We start from the raw sequence: 17888 nt of genomic DNA on the forward strand, positions 1-17888 counted from the left end.
CAAAACAGTTGTCTACCCTATGCTGTCTCTACTTCAACTCCAACTCCCTCTGCAACCCCGTTCCATCAAATCCTTCCACTTCCCTTCACTAGCACCACTCTAATCTAAACCACCATCAGCTTTGATAGGAACTATTGAGAAAGCCTCCTAACTAATCTCCCTATTTCAATTTTTAATTTCTTATGAACCATTCTCCATATAGTAGTCAAGGTAGTCTTTTAAAAATGTAAACCAGATCTGGAATACTACTCAGCAATAAAAAAGAGCAAGCTATGGAAACACCCAACAACTTGGATGAATCTCAAGGGACTCAAAACCCAGTGAGAAAAGCCAATCTCAAAATGAATATTGTATGATTCATTTACAAAACATTCTCAAAATATCAAACTTACAGAAATGGAGGACGGATCAGTGGTTGCCAATGGTGAAAGACTTGGGGAACTGAGGAGATGGTTATTGCTATTTTATAATTATAATACAACAGGTAAGATCCTTGCAATGATGAAACTGTTTTATACATTGACCATGGTAGTGGAAAGAGGCCACACGTGATAAAATTGTATAGAACTAAACACACATACCAGACGTGCACGCGCATACACACACACACACACACACACACACACACGGTAGAAGTAAAGCTGGAGAAATCAAAATAAGATTGGTAGATTGTATTAATGTCAATATTCTAGTTATCTTATAGTGTAGTTTTGCATTGGGGGAAATTGGGCAAGGGGGACCCCAGATCTCTCTGTATTATTTCTTACAGATGCATGTGAATCTACAATCATCCCAAAAGACAAAAGTTCAGTTAAAAGAAATATGTCAGACCATGTCACGCCTTCGGGTTAAGCCACTCATTCAATGCCCTCCCATTGATTTTGGAATAAAGTGGCCTGCCCATGGACTAGCATACAATCCACGATCTGGTCCCTGCCAACCTGTCCAGCCTTACGTTCTGGTACTCTCCCCAGCTTTCCTGGCGCCAATCATGATCACCACCTTTTAGTTCCAAGGCATCAAGATTTGGTCCCTCCTTCTGGCTTGCTTTCTGGAAAGCTTTTTCCTGGCTCTTTCATATCTTTCAGGGTTCAGCTTAAATGTCACCTCCTGCTTTCCTAATCACACTATTTGCACTTTTCCTGCACAGGCTTTATCCAAATTTGATTATTTTTTCACTTCTTTATTGTCTGTCTCCCCCACTAGATTACAAGCTCCCAGGGCAGGGTGGGTACTGTCTGCAGACAACGCTGTTATCACCAGAGCCCGACACTGAGCTTGGCACATGGCGAGGGCTCAGTAAACTGCTGAGTGAATGAGACGCCACGCGCCGCTTTACCATCGGTGCTTTCTGAGTGACGTTAAAACGGTCTGGATGGTGGCACTGGGCTTATGGATGGGGCTTATTTAGCTCCCTCCGGCTTACTACTAAGGGGAGGGGTCGTCGGTGGGCGTCGGTGGGCCTTTCGGCGCCGCTCCGAGCCACCGGGTTCCGAAGTCGGAGGCCGAAACGGCGTGCGCCCCGAACCGCGGCCGCTTTTCAGAGAGTGCGCAGGTTAGCGAGGCCCCCGGTGACGCGAGACGCCACCCTCACTTGGCTGTCTTTGTTGCTCCCACCTCCCCAGCCCTGGCCGCCTGCAGTGATTCGTGACTCCCGCAGGCCTCTAAGGCCCGCTGCACGAGGGAGGGGGCCCGAGGCGCCCCCGGCCGGCCCTCCTCTCGGTCTTCGGATCCGAGCCGGTCATCGGGAAAGAGCCTGCCACCGCGTCCCCACAGCCACCCTCTCCGCGCGCCCGGGCCTCTCCAGTGGCGGGGGCACGTGGGCGCGCGGGGTGCGTGGCAAGCCGCCCCCCTCCCCGCGCCCGTCCGGCCGCCTCCCGCGCGCACGCGCGCGCGCGCGAGTCCCGCACACAGCCTCCGTGCAGTGGGCAGAGCCCGGCCCCGCGCGCGCCCCGCCCCGCCCCGGGCAAGCCGCGCCCGCCCCCGCGCTCCTGCTCCCTCCCCTCTTTCCCTCCCCGCCTCCCCGGCGCGCACCCCTCCCCTCGCGCCCCTCCCGCGCCCTACATCCACCGCCCGGCGGAGGGGGCTCAGTCCGCAGCCGCCGCCGCCGCCACCGCCGCGCCTCGGCCTCGGTGCAGGCAGCGGCCGCCGCCGCCGAGACAGCTGCGCGGGCGAGCATCCCCACGCAGTAAGCCCGCTTTCTTTCCGCTTGTGCGCGCGTGTGTGCCTCCCGCCCGCCCGCGTCCTGGGTCCCGGGGGAGCGGCTGCACTCCTGCCCCGCCGCCGCCGCCGCCGCTCGGGGCTGGTCCCTGCGGTCCCAGCTGCCTCGCCTTCCACGGCTGGGTACCTGCGGCTTCGGCGGCCTCGCTGAGGACGGGGGCCGGGGGGCGTCCCGGGCTGCAGGGTGCGGGACGAGGGACTGCGAGGTCCCCCTTGGTGCGTGCCTCGGCCTTCCCTGGGTTTTTGGCTCGATGGGGACTGGGAGGCAGTGGGGTGGAGGTGGGGGGTATCGGGAGTGAAATGGGGGCTCTCTATGTTTTCCTGTGTGGGGGATGGTGGGGAGTGAAGGGGGGGCCCTGGTTTTGTCACCAAGGATGGCGGGCAGTGGGGGGTGGGGCGAGGTGGGGACACCTCTTGGTTCCTTCAGCCAGGATAGCTAGCAGGGGCTGTGGGGAGCGGGTAAGGATGAAGCGGTGGGTCGACTCCCTTGGTTTTCCCATCAAGGATGGCGGGGATCGTGAAGGGGGGAGGTGGGAGACCTGCCTTGCTTCGCTCAACGAGGATGGCGGGGGTGGCGACGAGGAGTAGAGGTGAGGGGGCCCGCCTCGGTTTTCTTGACGGGGATGCTTGTGGGGTGGTTGGAGGATGGGGGTGGGGTGCAGAATAAGGAGGGAGGGGGAGGGCCCGCTGTGGTTCTTCTGTCCTAGGGGGATGGCGCGGGTTTGGCGAGTGGGGGTGGGGAGGGGGTGTTTCAGCTCCAGCGTGGAATCTAGAGAAGCACGAGGAAGGTTCTATCACGGGGGTTGAGCTTTAGAAGGTGGGTTTTCAAAACTGCAGGGCGTGACCTTTCCCGTCTCAAAAAGCGTGAAATCCTTACAAGGTGCCGTCTGTTCTAGGCTCTGGGAGAGAGGTTTCTGCTTTCGAAGTTTCTCTTCCTTTCCTCTCTGCTCTTAGTCGTCCAGGACTAGGTAAAGATTAAAAAAATCATCAAGGCTAAGCGACTGTTGTGTTGTTCGTGTTGAGCGCTGTATTATTTTCTGCATTTGGGAATGTGCGAGTTTCTCAGGTTTGTTTTGATTGCCTTTTACAATAAAAACCCCATACTAGGGAGATCCCTTAGGAAAAGAAAAGGACAAGGCTTATTAATGGGATGCCAGGTTTGGATTTTGAATTTCCTGAAGGGCAGGAGATACATCCTTGTAGCATTTCGCTTGGTTTTCAGAAGAGTAGAAGTAGTAGAATAAGCGTATGTATTTGCTGGAAGTCCCCTTGTATTCATTTAAATTATCCCTTCGGGATTATCCGAGCCCCCTTTGATTTGGATTTGGAATAGATCCAGTTTTCCTAATTGGAGCCATCATCTTGTAATTGCTTGTAATTCTTCTCTGGGTTATCAAATCTATGGCAAGCTTATAGAACAGCAGGAATAATTTTTCCGTCATCTTGATTAAGACAGTTTTAATGTAAATGTTATGGTGTTCTTTGGAAATGTGAACATTTGCAGAATAGCACAAGTTTAAATTATGGGCCCCCCTGGAATTTTGTAAAGCCTTTCCTGCCCCAGCTCATCTCCAAGAACCGGGCCCTCCCGATCCTTACACTGAAGAAGCAAGGGCTTCTGGGATGGTAGCTTTGCCTTTACAAACTCATGTTCATATTTGCTTAAGAAGAATACGTATTAAGCAGGCATTTGCCTTTTATGTAGTGAGACTATAGTGTTTTCCCATTTTTGGTTACATAAGGTTCCAATCAAGTCTTTACCTTCAGTCTTTAAAAATGCTTATTTAACATTTTTTACGGGCAAATACAATCTTTATGCAACAGGAAATTGGTCAGATAGGCCATGATTTGTGCAAACCACCTCACAATAAGTACATAGTTTTAAGACTATCATATAGATTCTGTAACCATATATGGTTTTTGAAATTCTAGGCTACCATTCCCATATTTAATTTTCAGAAAAGGAAAATATTTTTTTCAGCCAAGTCTAGATTTTTGAGTGAAACTAAGAAAAATTATGTAAGATTTAAATTGATAAAATCCCTCCTGTATAATACCAGTGCATTGGAGGTAATTTAATATATATTAAATGAATGGACCGCTAAAACAAAATACTTTTTTTCCTGGAAGTGTTAAACTGGAAATGTTTAAGGGGAAATAGATTTTTAGTCACAAAGACCGACAAAAATGCATTTATTTACACTATTGTATTATAATGTTAATATGGTATTCATTCTGTGCCCAAATAACAATTGAAAAAATAGCATATTTATATAATAAAACTTAAGCCTAATGTTTTTTTCTCTGAGAAGTAGAATGCAGAAAGTGGTAAAAATCTTTTACAGAGAGAAGCATGTTGATAGGAAGTGGGCTTTTAAGTTTCTCTCTGGACAAAAGGTGTAAATGGCATATCTTTTACCTGGCTTTTTAAGAATCTGTTGCCCTCTAGGACATGAAAGACATTTCAGGAATTAACAGAAGTCGGATCAAATTCTCTTGCTAGATGTTCTTAAAGATTTTGCTGATATCCATTTGAAAATTTGTAAATCAAGTTTTCATGTAAGAAATTAACCCTCGCCTGTAAAGTTTGAGCATTAAAAAAGTTTGTTGAAGGCATGGAAGGTAATTTCCTGTGACTGAACCCTGTTTTCCCACTCTCCACCTCCTAGTTCTCTTCTTCCCCATGCCTCTCCCTTTTCCCCCTTCTGGTGCCAGCAACATTGGCTTTTATAACTGTATGGGAGTTGAACCAAATGTTCCTGCTTGCTCGAACTTGAGGCCTTATCTATTTGGCTGCTTTCCCCAGCTTTTGCCTACTGAACTTTTTTTTTGTTAATTGAACTATCTAGTTGTTCGGATTTGGGGTAAAAGGGAGTAGACTGTAATTATTTTCTCTTAGAAGATCTTTTCTTTTAGCTCCTGTGGGACAAGAGAAGAGAAAGGTTCTTTTTTGGTCAGTGGTGTACTTAATTAAGCGGAATATATGACTGTTCGTTTATTCAACAAACATTTGCCAAGTTACCTCCTTTGTTGGAGGCTCCATGCTAGGTGTGGAGATATTTGGTTGATAAGAAATGGCTTCCACCCTTCTGGTGCAGCTATGAAAATGAAAAATAGACAATGAATCTGTTGTGAATAATCAAGAATTGTCTGGAGTTTTTTGGACAGACAAAAAAGATTTCTTGATGTTTACATTCAGCTTTGTATTACTGTATAGAGTAGGGAGAAGTGGATGGCCAGCATCCCTTCCTGTGACTTAATGCATCTCTGATGGCCAATTGGGCCTCCCCAAAATATTTTTCTGCGGTCAACTTTGAATTATGGATAGTAATGGATGATGGAGCCCAGAAGAGTGGATAGTCCTAAATAATAGCTCGAATAAACCTTTGACCTTCCACAGGGCTACTTCCTGAGTGCCTGGAGAAATCTCCTCTTCTTTGTGGATAGTGCCACACTGGTGGTTTTCAGCCAGGGTGTTTTTGCCCCCCGGGGTCACTCAACAATTTTTGCCAGATGCACTCTACTGGCATCCAGTTGGTAGAGGCAGGGATGCTGCTTAAATATCCAACAGCGCATAGGGCAGTGCCCGGCGGCAAATAAAGTTATCCAGCCTGAAATGTTGATAATGCTGAGGTTGACGTAATTTCCTCTACAAAATGTAGCAGAACATAATTCCAGGAGAGTAGAGAACAATAACAGCGTCTTGAGGTGACTGAGTAGTTGGCAGAGCTCACTTTATTAGTCTCAAAAATGACTAGTTCCAGCCAGGTGCTGTGGTTCACGCCTGTGATCCCAGTACTTCGGGAGGCTGAGGCAGGGGGATCACTTGAGCCCAGGAGTTCAAGACCAGTCTGGCCAACATGGCAAAATCTTGTCTCTACTAAAAATACAAAAAATTAGCCGGGTGTGGTGGTGTGCGCCTGTAGTCCCAGCTACTTGGGAGGCTGAGGCACGAGAATCGCTTGAACCCAGGAGGCAGAGGTTGCTGTGAGCTGAGATTGCACCACTGCACTCTAGCCTGGGCGACAGAGTGAGAGACCCTGTCTCAAAAAAATAAAATAAATAAAAGTGACTAGTTCCTGCATACCAACCTGAAGAATTAAAAGAAAATAACAGCTACCACTTATGGCCCTTACTCTGTGCCAGAGGACTTGTATACATTATATATTCTCTTCATTTTGTAAATGAGGAACCACGGAGAGGTAAAAGATCTTGCCTGGGGCCTCACAGCTGGTCAAGGTTAGAAATAGAAATCAAGATTAAGATTATTACTCCTTTGAAGTTCATGGTTTTAAGCACAACTATGCATTATCTCCCTTGCGGCATGCATCATTCAAAATCTTACTTAACAAAATGAAAATTACTGTATGTCCTATATACTATTGGGCTTGCCTGAGAGTAATTAAAACCATGAATGTGAAATGTGATCATACTTGGAGTAAGTGACAAGGAGTAGGGGAAAAGGGAACCAACATTAATTGAACACCTACTAAAATTTCAGAAAGCACGCAAATTAAATATATACCCATTGTTTAATTTGATCCTCACAGCAACTCTGCAGTTATGATGCACATTTTACAGATGAGAGTGGGAGATATTTCTTAAGTAACTTGTCTAAGATTGCACAACTAATAAGCAGCAGGATTGGGATTTGAAACGATGTCCCACAACCAAGCCACTCTTTGTTGCTTACTCTAAAGGTTGGAAGTAAGTTGAGCCTCTTGGAGAAAGGAAGGTAACTGGCCCTGGGTAAAAAGTAACTTCAGGCAGAGCGCGGTGGCTCACGCTTGTAATCCCAGCACTTTGGGAGGCCGAGCTGGGCAGATCACCTGAGATCAGGAGTTCAAGACCAGCCTGGCCAACATGGTGAAACCCCGTCACGGTTAAAACACAAAAATTAGCCAGGCGTGGTAGTGGGTGCCTGTAATCCCAGGTACTCAGGAGGCTGAGGCAGGAAGAATTGCTTGAATCCAGGAGTCGGAGGTTGCAGTGAGCCGAGATAGCACCAGTGCACTCCAGCCTGGGCGACAGAGCTAGACTCCATCTCAAAAAAAAAATAATTTGAGAGGTAATGTGTAGTAGACATTGGATTATATTCAGGTAGAGAATGGAGAGGTGAATTGCTGTAGCTTCCTCAGCTGATGATAATCGAATTCTACCTGGAATTTGTTCTAGAGATCTACTCAAATTGAAACAGTGATTTTCATTTTGTCAAACTTCATTTTCTATCTCACCTGAATTTTCCAAGCTGTGTTTTGATAACCATGAACCTGGAAGTTATGGAAGTCTGTGCTTAACCTTTCGGTAGCTCACCTTCCACCTTTCTTAGGGCTGTCCTGTAGAACTTAGGAGTGACAACATTTGGTTTTTGTCTTCTTTTTACACAATTTAAACATTTGTGCTTGCTATGGAAATTGTTTTTATAATACGCGGCATCAAATTCATTCTTGTGTTTTTCATATGGGGTTGTTTCGTTTTGACAACTAAATATTTATTTTAAGTTTTAATGTGTTTTGTTTCAGAGCACAAAAAGAGGAAACATTTAAAAAACAGCCCAATCACAATCATTTTGTCTGAAAAGCATTTTTTTTGGGGGGGGCAGGAAAAGGACCGCATGTTTCATTTCATTTACTTCAATTTGAATGGAATTTTAACCATGATTCTCAAGGCAGGATGCTGGAAAAAAATGTTATTTAGTTAAAATGCATGTTTTGATATCCACATAGAACTGTGAGCCATAGGTTCTGATTATAATAATAATGTCCTGATTCTACTACAGCAATCAGCCACTTGGGTAATCAACCACCATGCATAGACATGCGTGGTGATACCATCTGATTTGTCCCATCACCCATTGATTCATTCTAGAGTAGACTTGAGAGATCTGATAGAACTTGCAAGAATGAATGATCCTTTTGAAAATCAAATTTTTCAATAAGAATGGTACATTTTATTGTAGGAAAATGCAGAAAATATAGAAAAGCTTCAAGAAGAAAACCAAAATCAGTCATAATCTACCACCCAAAAATTAATGACAATATTTTGTATGTCCTTTAAAAATGCAGTACTTTCTAAAAATGGTGGATTCAAGCCCATTGCAAAACCTCCAACTTATATAGTGTGTTTTTTTTTAAATGACTAGATTTTCTGAACGACTGCTACATCTCTAGATAGAAGTCATGGTCATAACCCATGAAAAGGGAAAGCTGATGGTAGTTGGAGAACTATGTTATAGTCTCTTCCTGGCAGCTATCTAAAGAAGCTTAAGGATCGCTCCTTCAAATTTCTCCTCTTCCAACTTGAATGATCAAGTTTCAATGCTAAAAGAGGCTGTCAGTACCCACCCCCCATTATTTTACAGATGAGGAGACTGAGGCTCAAAGGGGTCAAGCACCTAATGTGCTAACATCAGAGCTCCAGCTTGAATTTTTAGATTGTCTTTATAGGTAGGTAAATTATTTATTTCCTAAAGATTCTTCACAGTCAAGAACTTTTTCATGGCCTGACCCTCAAAAGAACGAGCTCTTCTGGTGGGAGTATACTATAAAGAATACTAAAAGGCCAAGTATAATACTTGCTAATTTCAGAATATGTTCCGAACAGTTGTGGGCAGTACAGGAATTTTTCGTGTTATTTGCTTTATTGTAATTGAACATTTAGTGATGGGGAACCTCTTGGATGGGTCTAGCTCTCAGTTTAATTTCCCCTAGCCTATGAGGCAAGTGCCAAGGCATATGAATTATGCCTATAGGTACAAAAATGAAAGATGACATTAAAAGAGTCTTTAGACATGGTAGCCTGGAAGATCACAATTAGGGCTTTTGCTCCATGAAAGTATTTTTTTCCTGTATAAAGGGAGATATCTGTTGAAATTGTGGGATAGAGATTTTAAAGATTGCATCTGCTTCCAAACTAAGGTCAAAAGTTAAATTGTAGTAAATGTGTGCAGTGTGGTATCATTAAACTGTGCACACATACATGAAATTGTTGTTTTAATCTGGCATCTTTTTTTTTTTTTTTTTTTTTTGAGGTAGAGTCTCCCTGTGTCGCCCAGGCTGGAGTGCAGTGGCGCTCTCTCAGCTCACTGCAACCTCCGCCTCCCGGGTTCAAGCGATTCTCTTGCCTCAGCCTCCCTACTAGCTGGGATTACAGGCACATGACACCACACCTGGCTAATGTTTGTATTTTTAGTAGAGACGGGGTTTCACCATGTTGGCCAGGCTGGTCTCAAACTCCTGACCTCAGGTGATCCACCCACCTCGGCCTCCCAAAGTGCTGGGATTACAGGCATGAGCCACCACGCCCGGCCTTAATCTGGCATTCTTTAAAAAATCAGTTATTTAGCTTTCTTCCCCCTTTTCTCCTGCCCCATTTCATTTCTTTCTGTAGCTGTGAGGGTCACTCTGTCTTTGTGTCTGTTTCACTCTCAGGGTGACTCTTTTTTCAGTCCACCCGACTGTACCCACTTTCCTTTTTCCAGGCTCTCCATGGATCCATATCCTTCTATCACATTCATCTGCCACTGCATTTTGCCCTTGTCCCCGTTTGCCAGTGTTAACAATTACCCCACCCTGGGCTGCGCCAGGGCTGTTTTTCAGCTTAGGCCGGGCAGGGAAGCCGATCTCCAGGGAAGATGTGGAGTGAGAAGAGTTGTTGTCACTCTATACAGAAATGTCATTGACGGAATAGGATTAAACAAAATATGTACAGAGATTACATAGGCTATGTATACATGTAAACTTGTGAACACAAAATCATTCCTTCTTTACAGCCAGGGTCCCAGCAAATGCTAAAGCTACATGAAATAATGAGTATGGATACTTATTGCCGAGGGCTTACTATTTGAACAAGTGAGAGAATTGTACTCTTGCCTAGGGGTGTATTTTTAAGTAGTTTTTGCTCCTGTTCCTTATTATTGCCTGCTAATGGATACGTATATTGTCAGTAAGTGACCAACTCTCCCTAGCTTCCTGTAGTACACTGTATTTCTCTTCTGAAAATGGATTTTCCTCTGTATTTAAACCACTGAGATTTACTTGTGCCTCATTTTTGAACTACTATGGATAAAAAACTCACAGATAGGAAATACCTGTGGACTGTTTTTCAAATGCAGTGAAACCTAGAAAAAAAATAACAGTCAAAACAATAAGTATCTCCTGTCAGCATTTTACTGCTTGTAGAATTGATATTCTATTTGCCCACATAAAATCTCTCTGGGTGTTATTCCTGTTGCAAGGCATAGTAGCTTTTCCTCCTGTTCCTTATTATTGTCTGCTAATGGATATGTACATTGTCAGTAAGTGACCGGCTCTCCACAGCTTCCTGTAGTACACTATTTCTCTTCTGAAAATGGATTTCTCTGTATTTAAACCACTGAGATTTATTTGTGCCTCATTTTTGAACTACTATAGATAAAAAAGGCACAGATAGGAAATACCTGTGGACTGTTTTCGAAATGCATTGAAACCTAGAAAAAGAAAATAACAATCAAAATAATAAATACCTCTTGTAAGCATTTTACTGTTTCTTTTTACCCACATAAAACTCTCTGGATGTTATTCCTGTTGCAAGACGTTAAATGTTCCATAGACTTTTTTTTTTTGAGACGGAGTTTCGCTCTTGTTGCCCAGGGTGGAGTGCAGTGGTGCAATCATGGCTCACTACAGCCTCCGCCTCCTGGTTCGAGTGATTCTCCTGCCTCAGCCTCCCGAGTAGCTGGGACTACAGGCACCCACCACCATGCCTAGCTAATTTTTGTATTTTTGGTAGTGACGGGGTTTCACCATGTTGGCCAGGCTGATCTCGAACTCCTGGCATCAGGCGATCCGCCCTCCTTGGCCTCCCAAAGTGCTGGGATTACAGGCGTGAGCTGTTCTGTAGACTTTCTAATAACAAGAATTTGTAATATTCACAAGGTTTTAAATTTCCTTTTCAGTACTAAGGAAATGATAGCTGGGAATGCAAAGGCTTTATTGGCAAGGTTGTTTTGACAAGGATGGCACAAAACTAAATTTCTATACCTGATTAATTTATAAGTCTTGTCACTCACTTTTAGTTTTAGAGTGTGGATAAAGCTGTTTGATTCTTGTCAGATTTGAAATGTATGATTTATGAGACATTAAGGATTGGTTTTTCAGTGCACTCTGCCAGGTCTAGTTTTATGCATCATTCTTGTTTGGGAAGCTGATTGCAAGTCTGCCTACAGACATAATCAATCACCTGCACTTTCAGGTGGCCAGGTGGACTGAAGTAACAGGTTTCCCCCCAGGTTTCTCAGATACTAAAGAATACACACACACACACACACACACACACACACACAGGTTTCTCAGAGACTAAGGAATACACACACACACACGCAGACATGCAAATTATCGGTCCAAAAATATTTTTATCACTAAGCCAGAGCAGTGGATTTAGACATTTGACTTAACAAAATTTGTTTTTCAACACATTCTAGCAACTACCCTGTAAATGATCGTCATTTCACCTACAACAATGAAAAGGTAAAGTCCTCAGCCACATAGCTTCTAGAGGCTAAAGAGGCACATTAAGTTGCTTGTCAAAGACTCCACACCTTCAGATGCCAGGGTCAACACAAGTTTTCAAACCCTAGACCCAGTCCCTTCTAGGCCACAGAAGGTCTGCCTCTTTTAAGGAAGGAATTTTCCAATCCTCTAAGCACAGCTAATCACACTAAGGAAAGAAACCAAGCAGCCAAACTAATACGAGGAAGTGAAAGTTTATACTTGCATCTTATAGCAGATGGCCTTTGTTAGAGCCACTTTTAAAATACCAGCTTCACCGAGCGTGATTTAGGTACAAAAACCGGCATCCAATTAAAGCCTTCAATTTGATGAGTTTAGACAGATGTATATACCCGTGAAACCACTGCCCCAATCAGGATGTGGAATGTTTTTATCACCTCCACAAGTTTATCCTTGCCCCTTTTCCAGTAACATTCTTCCCCCAGCCCCTTTCCCCAGACATCCCGTTATGCTTCTGTGTGAGAGCCACTCTCAAAACTCAGATTTGAAAGTTTGTGGATCTTCCTCTATAAAAAGACTATATTTACGTCCAAAATGCAATTGTCTTCTCTATGTTTAAAATAATATTACAGAGAAATTCTAGGTATGGATTTCCTAGAATCTTTCTCTGATCCTGTGCAAGTAAGCTACTTAGTAAATAGTATCATTATGTACTTGAAGAGAAATTACAGCCAAGAGAAAAACAATTCTGATAGACAGAAAAGCAGTGTATGTTCTTCTCAAGTAGTTATAGCGAGATGTCAAATCCCTCAAGAACCGGAAAGGTAAAATTTGAATTTTGCTTCGTACTTATGTGTAAAGTAAAAATGAAGACTGAGAATAAAGGTTTTATATGTATCTGTCTATCTATCTGTCTATCTAATCCTTCATCCATCCATCCATCCCTCCAGCTAGTGTGTGTATATATGTTTCTGTATAAAATTGCTATGTATTAATAACCCTATCCCTTGAGGATTACAAAAGATTTGAAGGCTTCGGAGGGAATTTTCTGTGCATGAAAGGTGCACTATCTTTACATACTTAGGTGCAAAGCAAGCTTTTCATATGCTGTTAGTACTCTCATTGATATATTTAATTGAACTAATAATTACTGGGCAATTTAAAGGCTGCCGCATTGAGCTGCAGTTTGTCCCTTCGTTTGTCACCTTGTAGAAAAATCCAAGTGTCAAAAAATATCTCTCTGGCTCTCTGTTTTGTTGCTATTACTTCGGCATGCGTCTAGTCTCTTCTTGCCACTCTCGATTTCTACTGTTTCTGCCCTATCTTCCTTCCCTGATTTTCCTCCTCCATGTCTTTCCCATATCCTGATGCCACTTCTTTGCACTGCTCTGCTTTCTCATGAGAAAGCCATTTTTATAAACATCTCCAGACTGAGAGGGCAGCAGACTAATTCCAACGTGTGAGATAGCATCTTGGAGGCTGTTTCTCCTGTGAATCAACACTTTTTTCACACTCCTTTCCAGTTTCGAGCTGTATTGGAAATTGGAGAGTTGTGAAAGGATGGTTTTTGGATAATCAAAGTTGAATATACTTGCTGGGCTGTGTTATGACCATCTTTGAAACCACGAATCATTAAAAATAAGTGAATAGTTTCCATTATAACATTCCTAGGAAATTTCATTTGATAACTGTAAAGCAATTAAAATTGTCCTGAGATAAGGTGATTTATTGTTTTTCAGAATGGGCCATAAAGATATTAAAAGAACCCTTTCAACATTTGTCAAAACCCATAAAATGCACAACGCAATGAATGAACCCTAATGTAAACCCTAGACTTTAGTTCATTATAATGTATTAATGTTGGCCCATCAATTGGGACAAATGTACCACATCAATACAAGATGTTAATAATAGGGGAAACTGGGAGATGGATGCTAAGGAGGTGTACAGAAACTCAGTACTTCCTGCTTAGTTTTTCTGTAAACCTAAAACTGCTAAAAAAAAAAAATAGTCTACTAATTAAAAAAAAAAAAACTCTTCAAATGTATGGGTTTCAGAAATACAAAGACTAGATCAGGAACTTTTTATTATTACCGTGTGGATTAAAGTCCATTGTTTGTGGCCAGGTGCAGTGGCTCATGCCTGTAATCCCAGCAATCTGGGAGGCCAAGGTGGGTGGATCACTTAGGGCCAGGAGTTTGAGACCAGCCTGGCCAACATGATGAAACCCCGTCTCTGCTGAAAATACAAAAATTAGCCGGGTGTGGTGGCATGTGCCTGTATTCCCAGCTATTCGGGTGGTTGAGGTGGGAGAAGCGCTTAAACCCGGGAGGCAGAGGTTGCGGTGAACCAAGATCACGCCACTGCACTCCAACCTGGGAGACAGAGTGAGACCCTGTCTTAAATAAATAAATAAATAAATTCCAGTGTTTGTTTTTCAGAATGAGTGAAATAAGATATGTGTTTCTCCTTGAGTGATGTAACTTGTGGCACGAGCCCCTGAAAAGGGGAAGTATGAGGTTCCAGGAGAGCTGCCCAGTACCTCCAATGCCATGTCTAGTTGCACAGTAGTCAGTAGATAGGAGGTCAGTGGGAGCACTGGGTTGGGACTTGGCATGCCACCCTTGAAACATCATGCCATCTTTGCAGTGGAGTCCCAGATTTGGCAAATTCCCTGCCCTACAACCCAGTGGGCCCTCTTTTGACCCTTGCATTTGTGGTATCATTAGCAACAGTGACAGTTGGTGAGCTTATGCCAACTCCGAGCCAATATCCAGGTCAGAGTTCGATTGCTTTGGGCCAAAGGCTATTATTGCATGGCTTGTAGAAGCATAGACCCAGTGCCAGAACTTCATGCACTTACTCAATATGGCCAGCTCTACAGTAAACGTGTGTGAAAAGATTCGGTTTTTACAGGCATTAATGTAAATAGTTTCTTTATATTGGACCTGGGTAACTATGATGGGCAATTACAAGTAGCCATTGCTTTGCTGAGTTGGCTATGAGAACAGAGCATTCTGTGGTACGTGGTAGTGGTGGTGAGGGGAGGATCAGGTCTAAGAGGGACATTGCAACTCCAAAGGGAAAGAAAAAAACTGAGAAGCCATCAAGGATTAGAAGGCAAATGGGAGCCATCACTCAAGCACTGTATATCTTGAAGTGGTTGTCTGTCAGGTCTGTGATAAGACCTGGGGTGAAAAACCTCATAGTTCGTGTGATTATCTGAAAAACACCAATAAAGGGAAGAATTGATTATAGAGTTCTCCTGTTTAGTTTTTTTTTTTTTTTTTTGAAACTGTCACGCAGGCTGGAAAACCGTGACGATCGTGGCTCACTGCAGCAGCCTTGACCTCCTGGGCGCAAGCAATCCCTCTGCCTCAGCCTCCTGAGTAGCTGGGACTGCAGGTGTGCATCACCACACCCATCTAATGTTTTAGTTTTGTAGAGGCAGGGTCTTGCTATATTGTCCAGGCTGGTCTCAAACTCCTGGCTTTTTTAGCTTATTAAACTTTATTTTGTATATTGGAAATAATTCTTTGTGTACAGATCTGTTAGGTATATTCATTGTTACATCTACTGTTAGACAAAATTTTATTTTTCTTAATTTCATTGGTTGCCTGAATTGACAATATATGTGGTACCACCTGTTAAAAGCAGATTTTGATGAGGAAGGGGAGAAAGAGGATAAAAATAACCTCTCCCTCAAGTCCCATTTCATGATGGAAGCTAGGATTCCAGTTCAGTGGCCAGGCTAACTGGTCACTTGATGCCAGTAGTGCGCCAAATGGTGGCACTGCCACTGGATTTCTTTCAGTAAGCTTCACAATCGATACCAAATCCTGCAGCTGACGTGACTTAACTGCAATTCCTGTTGATTGGAAAAATGGCAAAAGTCACCATCTAACCCAATCATGATATGTTTGTTTCCCAGGTATAGACAGGCTGGGTTAGTCATTAGGCCTAGTGTAGTCATGCTCCCTAACTACTGTAAGTATCTGGAAGGACTGGGGAGGTGTAGTGGCAGCAGCTTGTGGGACAGGCATGTGACAGCATCCTTTTGCCCCCTTGCTGCTCACCCACCTGCTTCTTGCCACCTATTGGCTCCTCTTCGTCTTCCCCTCCCTCTGTCTCCTCTTTATCCTTAATCCAGTTACTTTTGAATTTTCTGTTAAGGAACCAGGAGGGCCTCAGCATGAAAATAATTGGCTTAAGTATTCAAAGTACCAGAGCAACATACTTTATAATTCTTGGACTGCCTGATTGTTACTGCTGCAGTGGTTTGTTGGGTATTAAATGAGACTTAGGGTATTTCGTCAACGTTTTCTGACATACAATTTGAAAGTTGAATTTTGTCACCTTACAAACTTATCATTCCTGCAACTTTTAAAACCCCCCTAAATTTTCCTTATGTGTTTATGATTATCCCCATAGCAGATAATGGCCACATGCGTGCTGATATGAAGGATTTGCTCCAGTGCTAATTGATGGGAGCAGAGCTGCCCAGTTGCTAAGTGTAAGGAAACAGTTCATGGAGCGCCAATGCCAGTTTAGGAAAAGTATGGGGCTGAGTACTTAGTAAGATGAAATAAAAAAATATTTATCGAGTGCTTACTCTAAGGAGAAGGCACTTGGCTAGGTTTGCTAGATGCTGTGGGGAGCCTTAAAACAACAGTGATCTCTTCAAGGCCGGGCGTGGTGGCTCACGCCTGTAATCCCAGCAGTTTGGGAGGCCGAGGCGGGCAGATCACTTGAGGTCGGGAGTTTGAGACCAGCATGGACACTATGGTGAAACCCCATCTGTACTAAAAATGCAAAAATTAGCAGGGTGTGGTGGTGTCTGCCTGTGGTCCCAGCTACTCGAGAGGCTGAGGCAGGAGAATCACTTGAACCTGGGAGATGGAGGTGGCAGTGAGATGAGATTGTACCACTCCACTCCAGCCTGGGCAACAGAGAGAGACCCTGTCTCAAAAAAAAAAGTACTAGCGATCTCTTCAAGCAAAGAACGCCCATTCTAATTGGAGAAGCTGTTAAAGACCCATGAAGAATGTGGTGGAAAGAGTATTGAACTACGTAAGGTGTGGGGAGGGAGTCAGGAGTTTTGAATCCTAGCCCGAGTTCTGCCACTAAGCATTGGAAACTCTGGGCAAATCATCTCCCCACTCTGGGTCGCAGTTTCTAAAAAGGCAAATGAACAAGATCATCTCTAAGATATTCTGTGGATTGATTCATAAATGTGGAAGAGATTCCGGAAAATGGAAGCTTGAGCCCAGGAGTTCCAGACCAGCCTGGGCAACATGGTGAGACTCTGTCTCTACAAAAAATACAAAAAATTAGCCTGGTGAGGTGATGTGTGTTTGTAGTCCCTGTTACTCAGGAGGCTGAGGTGGGAGGATCACATGAGCCAAGGAGGCTGCAGTGAGCTATCACCTGGGAGCTTGTTAGAAATGCAACTTTCATGGGCCCCACTCCAGACCTAGGGAATCAGAAACGCTGGGGATGGGGCTCAGCCATCTGTGTCCTAACAAGGTCCTCTCTCAGGAGATTTTGAGGCACAATAAAGTCTGACAATTACAGGCTATAGGAATTTGGGGCAGTGGTTCTCAGCCTTTGCCATACAATAGATTCATCTGGGGAACTTTGTTGGGGGTGGGGCGCTGACTTTGTTTATGCTGCTGTAACAGAATATCTGAGACTGGGTACCTTATAAAGAACAGAAATCTGTTTCTCACGGTTCTGGAGACTGGGAAGTCCAAGATTAAGGTGCAAACAGGTTGGATTGGTAAGGGCTGCTCTCTGCTTCCAAGATGACACTTTACTGCTCCAGCCTCCGGAGGGGAGGAACGCCCTGCCCTCATGTGGCAGAAGGCAGAAGGGCAAGAGAGCCAAAGGCTCTCTTGAAGCTTTAATCCCATCCACCAGGGAGGAGCCTTCCCAGTTTAATCACCCCACCTCTTAGAGGCCCCACCTCTCAGTACCATCACATTGGCCATTAAGATTCAACACCTGAATCTTGGACACATAAAAACCGTAGCAGGCACCCAGGCATCACTAGTTGCTTTGGCTCCCCAGGTGCAGCCAATTTTGAGAATCACTGGTTTAGGGGAAAGTGGCATGAGCCAAGACTTCTGTCATTCTCTAGCGGCAATGAACCTCAGATGCAGGGAGTCAGCCAAAGCCAGA

General features: G+C 44.1%; 1 protein-coding gene across 4 annotated transcripts in view; it reads left to right on the forward strand.

The window, feature by feature from the left end:
* Nucleotides 1-2019: 2019 nt before the first annotated feature.
* The window catches only part of FHL1 (four and a half LIM domains 1), a 64894-nt gene continuing 49025 nt past the window's right edge, over nt 2020-17888 (forward strand). For 2 of the 4 annotated variants that reach the window (XM_030807308.1, XM_003272559.3), the window contains exon 1: nt 2020-2188. The gene's annotated coding sequence lies outside the window, so the exon portion shown is untranslated. Of the gene's footprint in view, nt 2189-2210; nt 2437-17888 lie in introns of those variants that run through there. The other 2 variants (XM_030807309.1, XM_030807310.1) reach the window with 1 other exon arrangement.

Source organism: Nomascus leucogenys, chromosome X (genome assembly GCF_006542625.1).
Source record: "Nomascus leucogenys isolate Asia chromosome X, Asia_NLE_v1, whole genome shotgun sequence".
In the NCBI taxonomy this organism is placed as follows: domain Eukaryota; kingdom Metazoa; phylum Chordata; class Mammalia; order Primates; family Hylobatidae; genus Nomascus; species Nomascus leucogenys.